The sequence below is a fragment of the Zingiber officinale genome, chromosome 4B (assembly GCF_018446385.1).
Source record: "Zingiber officinale cultivar Zhangliang chromosome 4B, Zo_v1.1, whole genome shotgun sequence".
Classification (NCBI taxonomy): domain Eukaryota; kingdom Viridiplantae; phylum Streptophyta; class Magnoliopsida; order Zingiberales; family Zingiberaceae; genus Zingiber; species Zingiber officinale.
The window spans coordinates 137858479-137871881 of record NC_055993.1 but is presented as its reverse complement, the minus strand read 5'-3'; the positions used below and the strand labels follow the sequence as shown (position 1 = coordinate 137871881).

At 35.4% G+C, this 13403-nt stretch overlaps 2 non-coding genes across 2 annotated transcripts; both read left to right on the top strand.

The window, feature by feature from the left end:
• Positions 1–2237: 2237 nt before the first annotated feature.
• On the top strand, positions 2238–2310 carry TRNAK-UUU. Its single transcript has one exon. It is a non-coding gene; the product is annotated as a tRNA-Lys (tRNA).
• A 5941-nt stretch (positions 2311–8251) lies between these two features.
• Positions 8252–8324, top strand: TRNAK-UUU. Its single transcript has one exon. It is a non-coding gene; the product is annotated as a tRNA-Lys (tRNA).
• The last annotated feature ends 5079 nt before the right edge of the window (positions 8325–13403 follow it).

Genomic DNA, 13403 nt, shown 5'->3' with positions numbered 1-13403 from the left:
CATAATGGTTAAAACTTTTTTATTTAGTTTTTTGATTTTACAAACCTCTTTAAAAACCTTGCATTGGAGATGCTCTTGTATTTTTAAATTTCAAATGATTAATTAAATTTAAGGAGCATCTTCTTAATGTTTCAATATAATAAGATTGTCCCCTCGGATGGGTCTAATGGCTAGCACATGAGGTGTTGCCACCAATGAGGTCTGGGGTTCGAATCTCGACAAAGCCGAGGTAAATGTTTCCCTTATGTGCTAGTCACTATTCCAAAGGCTAGTAACCGCCCGTGATTTACCTCCTCCGTGTTAACCTTGGGACGGGTTAGCGGGGGCGCTGGGGGCGAACGTATTCACCTTTTTTTTGCCACCAATATAATAAGATTGACATAACGAGTAACTTCCACTATTTTTCATGATCTTTATATCTAAAATAACATCAACCTCACTAAAATTTTCCATCATAAATTGTGAAATAAGATACCTATCATTTATACCTTGTATATTGTTGGTACTAGAAGCACTGGCTAATTAAAATTATATTTTGATATTTGACAAAAGTTTAAAGTTAAGATGATCTAACAAGTATAACTGAGTGTGCAGGAAAGTTCTAAGTGATCTAGGCAAGGTGAAAGTCCTAGTGAGCCTAGGTAAAGAAGTTATAGTGGACATTAAGCAGGTGGAAAGTCATAGTTTCGACTAGGCAACGAAGTCTTTGTCCGTGGGACTTGGCGAGGTCTTGGCAGGTCAAGGACGTTGGACAAAAATCCTAGGGTCGAGAACACTAGATGAAAGTCTTGGAAGTCATGGACACCAGGCGAGAAATCCTAAGGTCGAGGATATTAAGTGAAAGTCCTGAAGTCTCGGATGCTGAACAAAGTCCAAATGGTCTGGAGGACTGGTTTGACAAAAGATAAATTCTCTTGAGAGGAGTAGGTGAGGACGTGCTTCCCGTAGAGGGGACAATAGATATCAGTCCGATCTAGAATTTCAACGAAACTCAAAGTTAGGATCAGATAGTTTGGAGGTTGTCAAATATTATTTTACTTTACATATTATCTGTTGGACTAATTCTATTTTGAAGAAAGATAAAGGTTGGAAAAGGCAATTTAGGCGCTCGGATGTCCGAGCGCTCGGGATGGGACCGAGCAGGCGACCTCAGGAGCTGAGGTGGTGTATGCTGATTCGCTGGCTTACGTCATAGTTCAGGCGCTCGGACATGTCCAATCACCCAGAGTTAGATAGAATTTCAAAGATCAAGTTTTGACGAGGTGCAACCACGTTGACATCAGTCCAGACTCTCGGAGGAGGTCCAGGCATCCGGAGGGGGCCTATATAAAGCCCCTTGACCTAAAGCTGAAGAACATCAATTCAAATAAGTTTCTCTTTTGCGCGCCGCTCAAAAAATGACTCTATGACAGTCAAATGCTGCTTTGACGATGACTATGCTCAAGACCTACTTCGAAGTCATTGGTATTGTTTTATATATCAATTGCTTATACTTAAATTCAAATTGTATTTGTAACTTCTTGATTGATTAATGATTGGCCAATGAAAGCACTATTACATGTGGGTCTTGGAGTAGGAGTCGTCACAAACTCTGAATCAAGTAAAAATACTTGTGTTTCTGTGTGTCTCTTTCTTTTCTTCTGCTTACTTTCTTATTTTCCACTACGCTTTAACTCGAAATATTTTTTGAAAAGCGTAAAAAAACCACGAGTACTATTCACTCTCTTCTCTAACGCTTTCGATCCAACACATTTGTTCCAAAGAGAAGAGAGTGAATAGCTTCTCTTTGGAACAAATGTGTTGGATCATGTCCTCCATAGAAGGCTAAATAATCTCATATCCTTAAATACATTAAGTTTGATTTTTTTTTTTGTTTCCATACTTCATAAGGAAAAACATATATTTTTTATAGAAGTAATCCGATTATGACATGACGTAATAAATTATATATATATATATATATATATATATATATATATATATATATATATATATATATATATATATATATAACATTCGGATCTTACAATCTGACACCCATGGCGTCTTGGAAAAAATTTATCAACCAAACTGCTCTTGACGTGAAAATTGAATTCTACTCTTGGGCAGAAATGTCAAGCCTCTCGCTGCCCGGTTTTTTTATGAAATAAATGATCTCAATTTAAGTGTGCTGAAATGTTTGTATTAGATAATGATGATATTAAAATTTTAGGATTATTTATTATTCAATTGACATAGCCGTCTTAGCTCAGCTGGTAGAGCGCGTGGCTTTTAACCACGTGGTCGTGGGTTCGATTCCCACAGACGGCGTGTCTTTTTTATATCCCCTTTTAAAAATGATTAATTTACGTCAGCAAACCTCATAAAAAAAAAGAATAATGAATGAACTCCGAATGCATGCATAACACACTTCATTAAATGCACTACAATTCCCATATATAATGTTAGTTATTATATATATGTGGGCTAAATTATAAGTTCGTAGTTCGCTAAAATAACTTAAGTCATGGAATTCTCATGTTTAGAATGAATTGTAATTTAAGTTATTGAATTCTTATGTTTTATCATTTTATCCTTCTCTTTTTTTTTTTTTTTTTTTACAAAGAAGAGAGAATGAGAGCATAATGAACATAATATGGAGAATTGAATTCTCTATCTAAATCACACATAAAGAGATGTGATTTACTTTTGCCTTGTTTGATGGAATTGGAATTGAATTCCATATCAATTCTTAGCTAAAAAATCATTTCAAAGCATGGAATTCAATTCCAATTCTAAAAGGAATTGAATTCCATATCATTCCAAACAGGCTATAAGAACCCTCAATAGAAAAAAATAAGAATTGAAATAAAATTATAATTTTTAAAAAATAGGTGGTGGCTTCGCCCTGTCACTATGATTACAAATCGAATTCATTGTGATATATTAAATTTTGTTATCGAATATAGGTTGATGTTCGGTTTCAGATTATTGAATATGAGTTAAATATGTAGAACATTTTAATCTGATCCATTATTATTTATAGGATGATAACAGATTGATTATCTATATAAAGAGAGGTCCCCAAGGACTTAGAGATAATCTTGACAAAAAATTTTATTTCTCATTGAGCTAAATTTTTTTGGCATTGTCATGCCCTAAGTTCCTTAAAAGATCTCTTTGTTTTCCTTCTACTTCTTCTTCCTCAAGAATTATTTATGAACAATGTTAAAGATAATGATGACTTTTCAATTAGATTCTTTGCCTTTACATTTATATATTACTTTCTTATGTCATATTTAATTAATGAAACTAGATATTTTTATTCTTGTATTTTCTATACGGGAGTTCTTCATATTTTAGAATTCATAAGACTTAGATTTTTCAAAAACTAACAATGAAACCTAAGAAATTGTATGATCTCAAATAATTAAGATTAATCATGATTGGTAATCGAAGACGACGACGCAGAATCACTGGAATAAATAATCCACCGAATGTTGGAGTAATTTGTCTTGGAAAAAGAGAACTACGAAGGTGGAACGAATTTGTGGTGTATCGAAACACTTGGATTTTTATTGGTGCTAACATAAACCATATGGACAACTATCTGTTATCAATTGTTTCACTTATTTATGTAGACTTTCCATTATCCACTTTGTTGTAAGCTCTTGGTAATGTAGCTTCACCATCACAATATAAAAAAATAGAAGGCATCAATTGTGATTACAACTTAATATTATATAAATTTTTTTTCAGTCATTCTGATTCTTTGCATGCAGTACTATAAACTCACTTTCTATAGTTGTATAGTTGTTGAGTGGGTTATGCATGTTTATTTTTTAGAAATCCAAGAAACAATACCTCCAACAATTGTAAAAATCCAATCAGATGTGGATTTATATTCCTGGATGTTAGTTATCCAACTAGCATCCAACTATCTCTCTAATACCACCGTAAAACTACTATAAAACAAATCCAGATTTATAATTCTTTTAAGATAACCAAGTATTCTCCCAATTACATTCCAATATTCAACACTTAGGTTATTTGTGAATCTTGTCATCATTTTGCACACTGTAAATGTTATATCTGACATGTGCAGTGTGTAGCATACATAAGACTACCAATCACATTAGCATATTCTAATTGTGCTACTATCATGTCAGAATTTTCTAGTAATTTAATACTAGTATTATATGGTGTATTAGATTTTTTAAATTTCAAGTGATTAATTAAATTTAAGAAACATCTTAATATAATGAGATTGACACAATCATTAACCCTCACTATTTTTTCATGACTTTTATACCTAAGATAATATCAACCTCACTAAGATTTTTCATCTTAAATTGTAAAATAAGATACTTAGTATCATCTAAATTCATAGTTTTATTATCATTAACACTTAGCTTATAAATGTCTTCACATAAATAACCTTTTTCCTATAAAGGAACCATTCTTTGATACAATATATGTATTACCCTCAAGTACAATCTTAAGCCCATTCTTACACATTAGACTAACAGATATAAGATTTTTTTCTAATGTCAGGAACACGGAAAACATTAATCAAAATCATTTTCTTATCGGAAGAAAATTCAATCTATATTTTGTTGGTACCCCAAGGTTATTTTGATGTGATCAAACAAGTTGGGTTAGGTTCTGTTATCTTTAATCCTGTGTCTAAGTATGCAGGAACTTAGGAGCACAGGATATCGAGTAAAAGATGTAGCTAGCGAGAATGACGGCACGGGAGAGAGCCGATGAGCTCGGTGCGTCTGAGGGATGAGGTGCTGCGGAAGAGTACATGGGCAGACGAAAAGGAGGCGCGCGACATTTCCGAGTGACGAGAAGCCAGGAGTGGAAGCTTGCTCGAGAAGGCCGGAAGTTGGGTTCGGGTGAACCCTATTCCGGATGTCTGAGATCACCCAAGCAAGAGGAACTGGAGCGAAAGACCCAGACTGAGGCGAGTGAAACCGGAGTGGAAGGCCCGGACTGAAAAGTTTACTTGGTTGACTTTCCTGGTCCGGGCACCCGGAACTCGATTTTATCCAGATTGCGTTTGACCGTGATCCGTTGCGAAGGGGATAAAATTTTATACCCCTCCAGGCACCTGGAACCCTTCCAGGTGCCCCGAGCAAGGCTATATAAGCAGTCTTGCTCCCAAAGCTAAATAACAACGAGAAATACAAAGAAACAACACTTGTGCGCTCTTAGTTTTTTGTTTAGCTTCTTTTTTGTGCATTCATTGTTGTAAGAGGCTTCTCCGCTTGAAGGAGATTTTTTAGTGCACTTTTTTACTTTGGATTAATAACTTCCCTTGTTGTAACCAAGTAATTCACTGTGCCTCTTTCTTTTTTCTTTATTATTCTTTTATACAAATGTTCATTTTATTTAAGTTATAATCCGAGAAAGGTTTTTTTTTGTCTTATTTTGTGCAGGGGTTATTCACCCCCCCTCCCTCTAGCCGACCACTGAGAGTCCTAACAAGTGGTATCAGAGTCAAGTTAATTCAGGAGGACTAATTGTTGAACGAAGCACACGAGATGGTCGGATCAAGCATCTATCCACCGAAGTTCGAGCGGGAGTTCGCGAGCTGAAAAAAGAAAATGAAAGTATTCTTTAAAACCGACTTTGAATTACTTTTAATAATGAAATTCAGTTTTGTAGCACACGAAGGAAAGGAAGAATATCAGTGGACGAAGAAGGAGCATGCCGACTTCGTGGCAAACGACAAAGCATAGTTCCATTTACTGAGCGTCCTAACGCCACAAGAAGTCAACCGCATCGGCGCCTACGACTCAACAAAGGAGCTTTGGGATAAGTTTCTTGAGCTACACGAAGGGACGTTCGAAGCCAAGCTCGCAAGACGTGATCTTCTAATGAATCAATTAAGCGGCATAAAATTGGAACCAGAAGAAACTATTGCACATCTTCACTCGAGAATGACTCCAACTTTGGTTCTTCCGAATCATCATCCTTTGGTTCACTCGAGAATGACTCCAACAGAAGAAACTACGCTTCTTTCGTGTAGCCTTGATTGTATCAGAATCATCATCCTTTGGTTCTGAAAATGACTCCAACTTTTAATCAAGAACATATACAACCTCGAGAACATAAGTAGGAAGAATAATTTTTCTTTTCGGCGAATAAAATTGATGCCATCAAATCGATCGAGTTGAACATTTAGATTGAGAAAAGATGATATATTTTTTTCGATTTCCACTGTATACATAAAATCTTAAAGATTGTTAGAGTAATCAATTTGAAAACAGAGAACTAAGAAGGTGAAACGGATTTGCAGTGTATTAAAACACTTGGATTGAGGCGTATGGAAATATTTTTTTTTAGAGTTTTATTTACCCTCACTACTCAAAAGTTTACTAATGAGTTTTATCAGCAAATTAACTATCCCTAAAATACATCAATCCTTCAACACGTTATCTAGCATAAATATTGAGTTACCAAAATATATAGAAATAATATTTATAGAGAGATTGATGTGTTTTCATGAATCAACTTGTCTTTTCAAACGATACAACCACCCAACCAAGAGGCGCAAGAACAATTCAAATGAAAAGAAATATTGGTTCAAATAAATTCTCACATGTATTACAATCTCTTACACTGAAGACGTTCAGAAAATAATTTGGCGCCAGTGCTGATAGCTCTCCTCTTCTTCCGGCCGGACATGTTGCAAAACTCTATGTCGTTGCACGGTGGAGCTCCGCCCACTTCCGGAAGGAACCTCTACCTCGCCTGACGTTAGATTTTAGACAAATAAGTATAAAGTTAATTGATTTTGTCCGAGAGCTGAGTCGATAGATGCTGGGGATGTGGCACTCCTGTTGACTGACTGAGGACTATGAGGGCGTAAGTCTCCTGCAAACACAACGCCGAGCCGGGAAGGGGTTCCCCAGCGATGACCCTCCAACGCTCAAGTAAGATCTCCGACGAAAAAAGGAGTAGAGCAAAAAAAGAAACGAGAACTTCTATATATATATATATATATATATATATATATATATATATATATATATATATATATATATATATATATATATATATATATATATATATATATATATATATATATATATATGTGCATTCTCCGTCGAATTATATAAGACTCATAGGCGCTACACATTACCCGAGCCGTGCACACTCCTCAAAACATACCTGGAATGGTTGTGTCAGAAAAGCGTGTCTGACGCCATACCATAGTAGCACGAGCATATCTCTGACGTGACAGTAGAAGTTTCCACCGTACGATTCCCTGTCTGACCATGTCACTGATCACGTCTCTTGTCGGCTGCACTGGTTCTTAGAAAGATATCGCCAACTGCTCCCTTTGTCCTTTACCGGGTCGATCATAAGAACCGCTCGGCTAGCACCTTTCCCTGGTCGAGCGAAGGGACCGCTCGGCTAACGCCCTCTCGGCGCCACCAAGGTTGGACCGACTCGGATGTCCGTTCGGTCGATGATTTGATGTCTTCCTACGGTCGATGCCGTGTTCCTGGTTAGCCGAGCGGGATGTCCGCTCGGCATCAGGTTGAGCTGTCGAGATGCCGGATCGGTTATTCTTCTTGTCGCTCGGGAAAGTATCTCGTCCGATCCACTGCCTACCCCGGCCGTTGACCACTTTGACAATTCCTACCGTACGAAACTCGTCTTACCACCGGATCATTAATCAACACATTTTGTGATCCATCGGGTGATTTCTAAAAATACCTCAAAACTTAGACTAGCACAGGAATCCATTGCTTCCTCTGGGTAATGGCGGAACTAACTTGAGTGATTTATCTGGACTATGGGCTATGAGCATCGAAGCCGATGTCATGCCCTAGCCTCTGTGTTTTTTTCTTTCTTCCATGATAAATTTAGAGTTTATCCCTTTCTGAACTCCATCGCAGGGCTACAGCTCGGGTAACTTTGAACGTGACTCGGCACTTATCTATGATTCTTTGCACCCTTAACAAATTCTTGAGTATGAAAAAATTTATTGACGAGCACATCGGCTGATGGAAAAAGGTGCACATGTATGAAGAGAAATATTCTAAACATTCTAGACATAAATATATAACCATCGTGATTTAGATTAAATCATATATTGATGATGAACAAAATATGAAAATACACGCAAAAATATGTTTTTGGAATGACTTTCATTTTAGATACAATTTTTTTTTTATGCTATATTTAATTAAAAAAATAAAACTAAAGATGTCTATAAGTATATTACATATTTATGTATTTCTAAATCACAATTGCCGTCTTAGCTCAGCTGGTAGAGAGCGTGGCTTTTAACCACGTGGTCGTGGGTTCGATTCCCACAGACGGCGTTTTCTTTCTTATTTTTTATTTTCTTTTAAAAATATTTGATTTGGATCAGAAAAAATAAAAGGTAGGAAATTAACTCAACATTTTAAAGCAGTTTTGATTAAAGCAATTGTAAAGCGAAGCTTTTGATTAAAGCAATTGTAAAGTGAAGCTCTTAACCCTATTAATATAAATAAAATATTATTTTAATATTTTTTTAAAAAGAACAGAGAGACAAAATTATTTCATACCGTACTTAGTATTTTTTTTATTTTTATTTTAATGCTATAATCCAAATCTTAAACCTAGACACTAAATTCTAAATTAAAAAAAAAAACTTGATGGTAAATAGGGTAATATTCCTTTATATAAATATATAATGTTATGCTGTCCGACTCCCGTGTGCGACTCCCGTCAGTGAGACTCATAGACATTTGAGCGCTCTGAATTACTTCTTAGCACTCCGTACACGTAGTCGATCACGAGAGTTGCACAATATATCAATTACGCATGTGTGTGTATAGACACACACCCAGCGTAACTCAAATTTTTTTTTTTTTGTTTATTTTTTCAAGCTCTCGATTATGCTGTACACCTTGTAAACACCTAACGTAATTTATTTTTTTTTTAAATTGTGTAACTAATATTATACCCTAACTCCTAAACTGTAAAGTCAAAATCCTAATTGGCTATATATATATATATATATATATATATATATATATATATATATATATAAAGTTGGATATGTTGTGCACCTCACTTGATGCTGCTGTGTGCCTGAGTGAGGCGAGGTGCTTAGAAGTCATTTGGGCTCCCCGAGTTCACTTACTTGGGGCGTCCGAATGGCTTCCGGGTGCCTTGCCTCTCAGTCACACAATAGTGTCGCGCACGACCGGTCCGTAACATGTCAAATTATATATAGAGAGTTTTGATATCCTACATGCCTTAACTTGCACATCTCATGCACACCCAATTTTTTTTTTTTTTTTTTTTTTTTGTGCTTAATAGTATAACCCAACCCCTAAACTCTAAACCCCAAAAATAAAAAATTGTTCGAGATGCCTTGAACCTGTGAGGGGCGCTCATGCGGATGTTTATTGCCCAATTCATTTCTGTGCCTTATTTTCATGACTGAGACAACTCGGGGTGTATCGAATCACTCAGGGCTCCTGGAGTGATTCTAGGTGTCCTAAGTCGTCTCGGTCGTAGAAATCAAACGTAGGAATGAGTCAGGGAGCATAACATATGTTATATTTTAGAGGTGCCCTAAGACAATCATCTTATGATTTATACTTATTTATTGGATAAATAAAGTTTTACTAATTGAGTGCACGTTCTCTATGTATATGATTTGATCTTAAACTCATTTATTGAATGTCCGCAATATAATTCATAGCATAAGAGAACTTGCGATTAGATCACAACTTGTGAGCATCTCTACATGTGCGATTATGAATGTATTGAAATAATTCCTAGTAGATGAATTGATGAGTTTAGACATCATCGATTATGTGAGACAAGCACGGGTTATACCCCTTGGTCTAACCAAGCAGTTGTTCATCACTGACTGGAGACATTGGGATGTTGAGAGTTAAACATGGATGCTAGTTATGGTAACTAGTTCATTAGAGTGACCTGCTATGAGATTTCATATGATTTTTTACATATATAGATATGTCAATGAAGATCTCATTGCAGCTCGGTGCAAGTTTTCTTCTACTTAAGGTATTCAAGTTACTTTGGTCATGGATGTTGGTGCAATTTGCACTAATAATCTAACTTAGGTTTTGATGAATGACAAGAAGCTTAAAGTTAGAATGTTTTGTGGTCTAATTGCTTTACCAATTGTGCAGGAGTTGACCGATCCGAAGTGTAAGTACCTTGTGGTAGTTTTGATGTGATCAACCAAGTCAAGTTAGATCATGTTATATTTTGATGCCCTGTTCTAAGTGTGCAAGAACTTATGAGCATAGGAGGTCAAGCGAGAGACGCAGCTAACGAGAAGGACGTCACGGGAGAGAGTCGACGGGCTCGACGTTTCCGAGGGATGAGAAGACGGAGAGGCAGGTTGCTCGAGAATGCTAGAAAATGGGTTCAGGTGAGCCTTATTCCGGATGACTGAAATCACCCAAGTATGCAAAGCCGGAGCGGAAGATCCGAACACAAGCGAGCAGAATCGGAGCAAGAGCCCAGGCCAAAAAGTCAAGAAAATGTTGACTCGCGGTCCAAGCGCCTGGATCACCTGGGTGCCCCCTAGGCGTCTTGCCCAGCAGGGGATGTGTCGACTCGGTTCGGGCGTCCGGAACCCTTTCATGCGCTTGAACCAGGAACTTTATCGAAATGTGACATTGCACGATCCATTGCGATGAGGATAAAATTCTATCCACATCCAGACGCCTGAAACCCTTCCAGGCGCCCCGATCAGGGCTATAAATATAACCCTGATCCCATAAGCTAAATAACACTGAAAAATATAGAGTACAACACTTGTAATCAATTTCATTTGAGTTTAGCTTTGTATTTGTGAGATGTGACTGCTGTAAGATGCTTCTCTGCCAGAAGGAGACTTTAGTGGGCTTTCAACGTCTTGGATTAACAATCTCCTGATTGCAAACCAAGTAAACTATTGTGCCTCTTCTTTCTTTAATTAATTTTTTAATTCCTTTTATACAAGTATTTATCTTAATAAAGCTGTAAAGTTCAAGAAAGGTTTTTTGCTTCTTTTATTTTTGTGCAGGGCTATTCACCTCCCCTCTAGTCGGCCACCAAGGGACCAATAATTAATACCAGAGCAAGGAAGCTTTAAAAGAACTAACCGCCGATCGAAGCACAAGAGATGGACGAATCGAGCATCTACCCATCTAAGTTTGAGGGGAAATTCGCGATTTGAAAAAGAAAGATGGAGGTATTCTTTAAAACGGACTTTGATTTGTTACTAATTTTAAAGTATGGTTTGGTAGCACCAATGGACAAAGCGATATTAATGGATCAAGAAGGAGCAAGCAGACTTCGTAGCAAACTGACGAGCCAAATTTCATATACTGAGAGTGCTACCTTCGTAAGAAGTCAACAGAATCAACGCCTACGAATCAGCAAAGAAACTTTGAGAAAAGTTCTTAGAGCTATACGAAAGTACATCCGAAGCCAAACTAGCGAGACGGGATCTGCTCCGGAACTAGATTAGCAACCTCCAATTAGAAGAAAGAGAAACCGTTGCACACCTTCACTCAAGGATCAAGGAGTGCATTCTCACGAATCTCGAAGAAAAGATAACAAATCGAGATTCGTCAAGGTACGCGCTTAACGTCTTTCCTAGGAATTCTGAATGGGTATCCTTAGTAGATGCTTATTATATCTCTAAGGATCTAGAGGTAAGTACTTTAAAAGAGTTATTTTCGACCTTTGAAGTTCATGAAACAAGATGTGCATATATGAAGAAAGAGCCCAAACACAACATTGCCTTAAAGGTAAAAATGGATGAACCAGAATCCGAAACTTCTTTCGAAGATGACGAAATAGTATTCATGGTAAGAAAATTTAAAAAGTTATTTAAAGCTAATAAATTTAATCAAGTGTAGGATAAAAGAAGTAGAAGAAAGGTAAGATGTTACCACTGCAATAAAGAAGGGCACGCGAAAGATAACTGTCTAAATTGAAGAGCAAGGACAAGAACAATGGAAAGACCAAGGACAAAAGACCAATCCAGATAAAGCATCGAAATCTAAATGCGACATGGGACGAAAAGTCACCCGAATCGGAGATCGAAGGCATCGTTGGACATGCGCTAGTGACAAGTCACCAAGAAGAAAAAGATGAAGCAAGCTCATCCTCAATGAGCATCGAGAGCATTGATGAAGGGGGAACATCATCAGTGGAAAGCAATACTATAAGGGGAGCATCAGAAATCGACAAGATAAGTTAGGTATGGTACCTACCTCTTGACTAATAATTTAAATTTATAAAAATATTGTCGAAGAGTTCTTGTAAATTAGAAATAAAAAATAAAAAATTATTAAAAGAAAAATGAAGAGTTAAAAGTAACCTTAGCAATATCTTATCGACTAGAGGATTTTGACAAGATAAAAATGTAAAATGAAAAATTAAAAATTGAATGAAGAAATTAAAAGTTCTGTATGTTCGAATATAGCGATTTTCAAAAATTATAATGAACTAAATTGACAATTTAAATATCACAAAGGCTAAATCAAAAAATTATCAAGAAAATATATCTTTAAGAAATTTTTGATTAACCCAATTGGAAGAAACCTATATTAGGTTTCAAAATCGTGTTTAATTTGAAAAATCATTATGCATGTTTTATTTGTAATTTGATTTCATATTCTTGCTTAGAATTGTCAAATAAATTATTTTGTATAATTTTTGTTAGAAATTAATTAAAATAAAATTCTTTTAGGAAATAAAATTTCATTATTTATCAATAGAAAATTTTTTTACGGTTGTATTATTTTTCTATAGATTTTTAAACAAAATTTGTATTATTCAAATTTAAAATACCTTGCAGTGCTATTTTTTTTATAAAATTTATTTTTCTGTGAAACTTTATTCTTTTCTCTATCTAAAAAAATTTTTCTGAAATTTTTTTACCATTGGTGAATTTTTCTATAAATTATTTATCTAAATGAAAATTTTTAATATTAAAAATTCTTGAAAATATATTTTTTACAAAGTTACCTGTTATTATACATTGTCAAAAAAATATTTCAAGATTTTTTAAGGTTAATAACTATTTTTAAGTATTTTTTTTAAAATATGTCTTATGTAGAAAAAAAATTATTTCTACTTATAAAAGAAGAAAATATTTTTTCTAAAAAATTTTATATCTGCTTTATATATGACCGTTTAACTACTAGAAATTTTTTTTCAAAATTTTTCCAAGTCTAATTTTTTTTAATTTAATTTTCTAAAAATAGTTTATCAATTCAAAAATCCAGATTTCCAAAACTTAATATTTCTTGATATTTTTATAGTCAATATATTTTAACCCTTACACTTTGCTTCAATTTATTTCCAGTTATTTGCATATATTATCCCATTTTAATATGATCAAAGGGGAAAAATTAGAGATTAAGTCTAGGGGG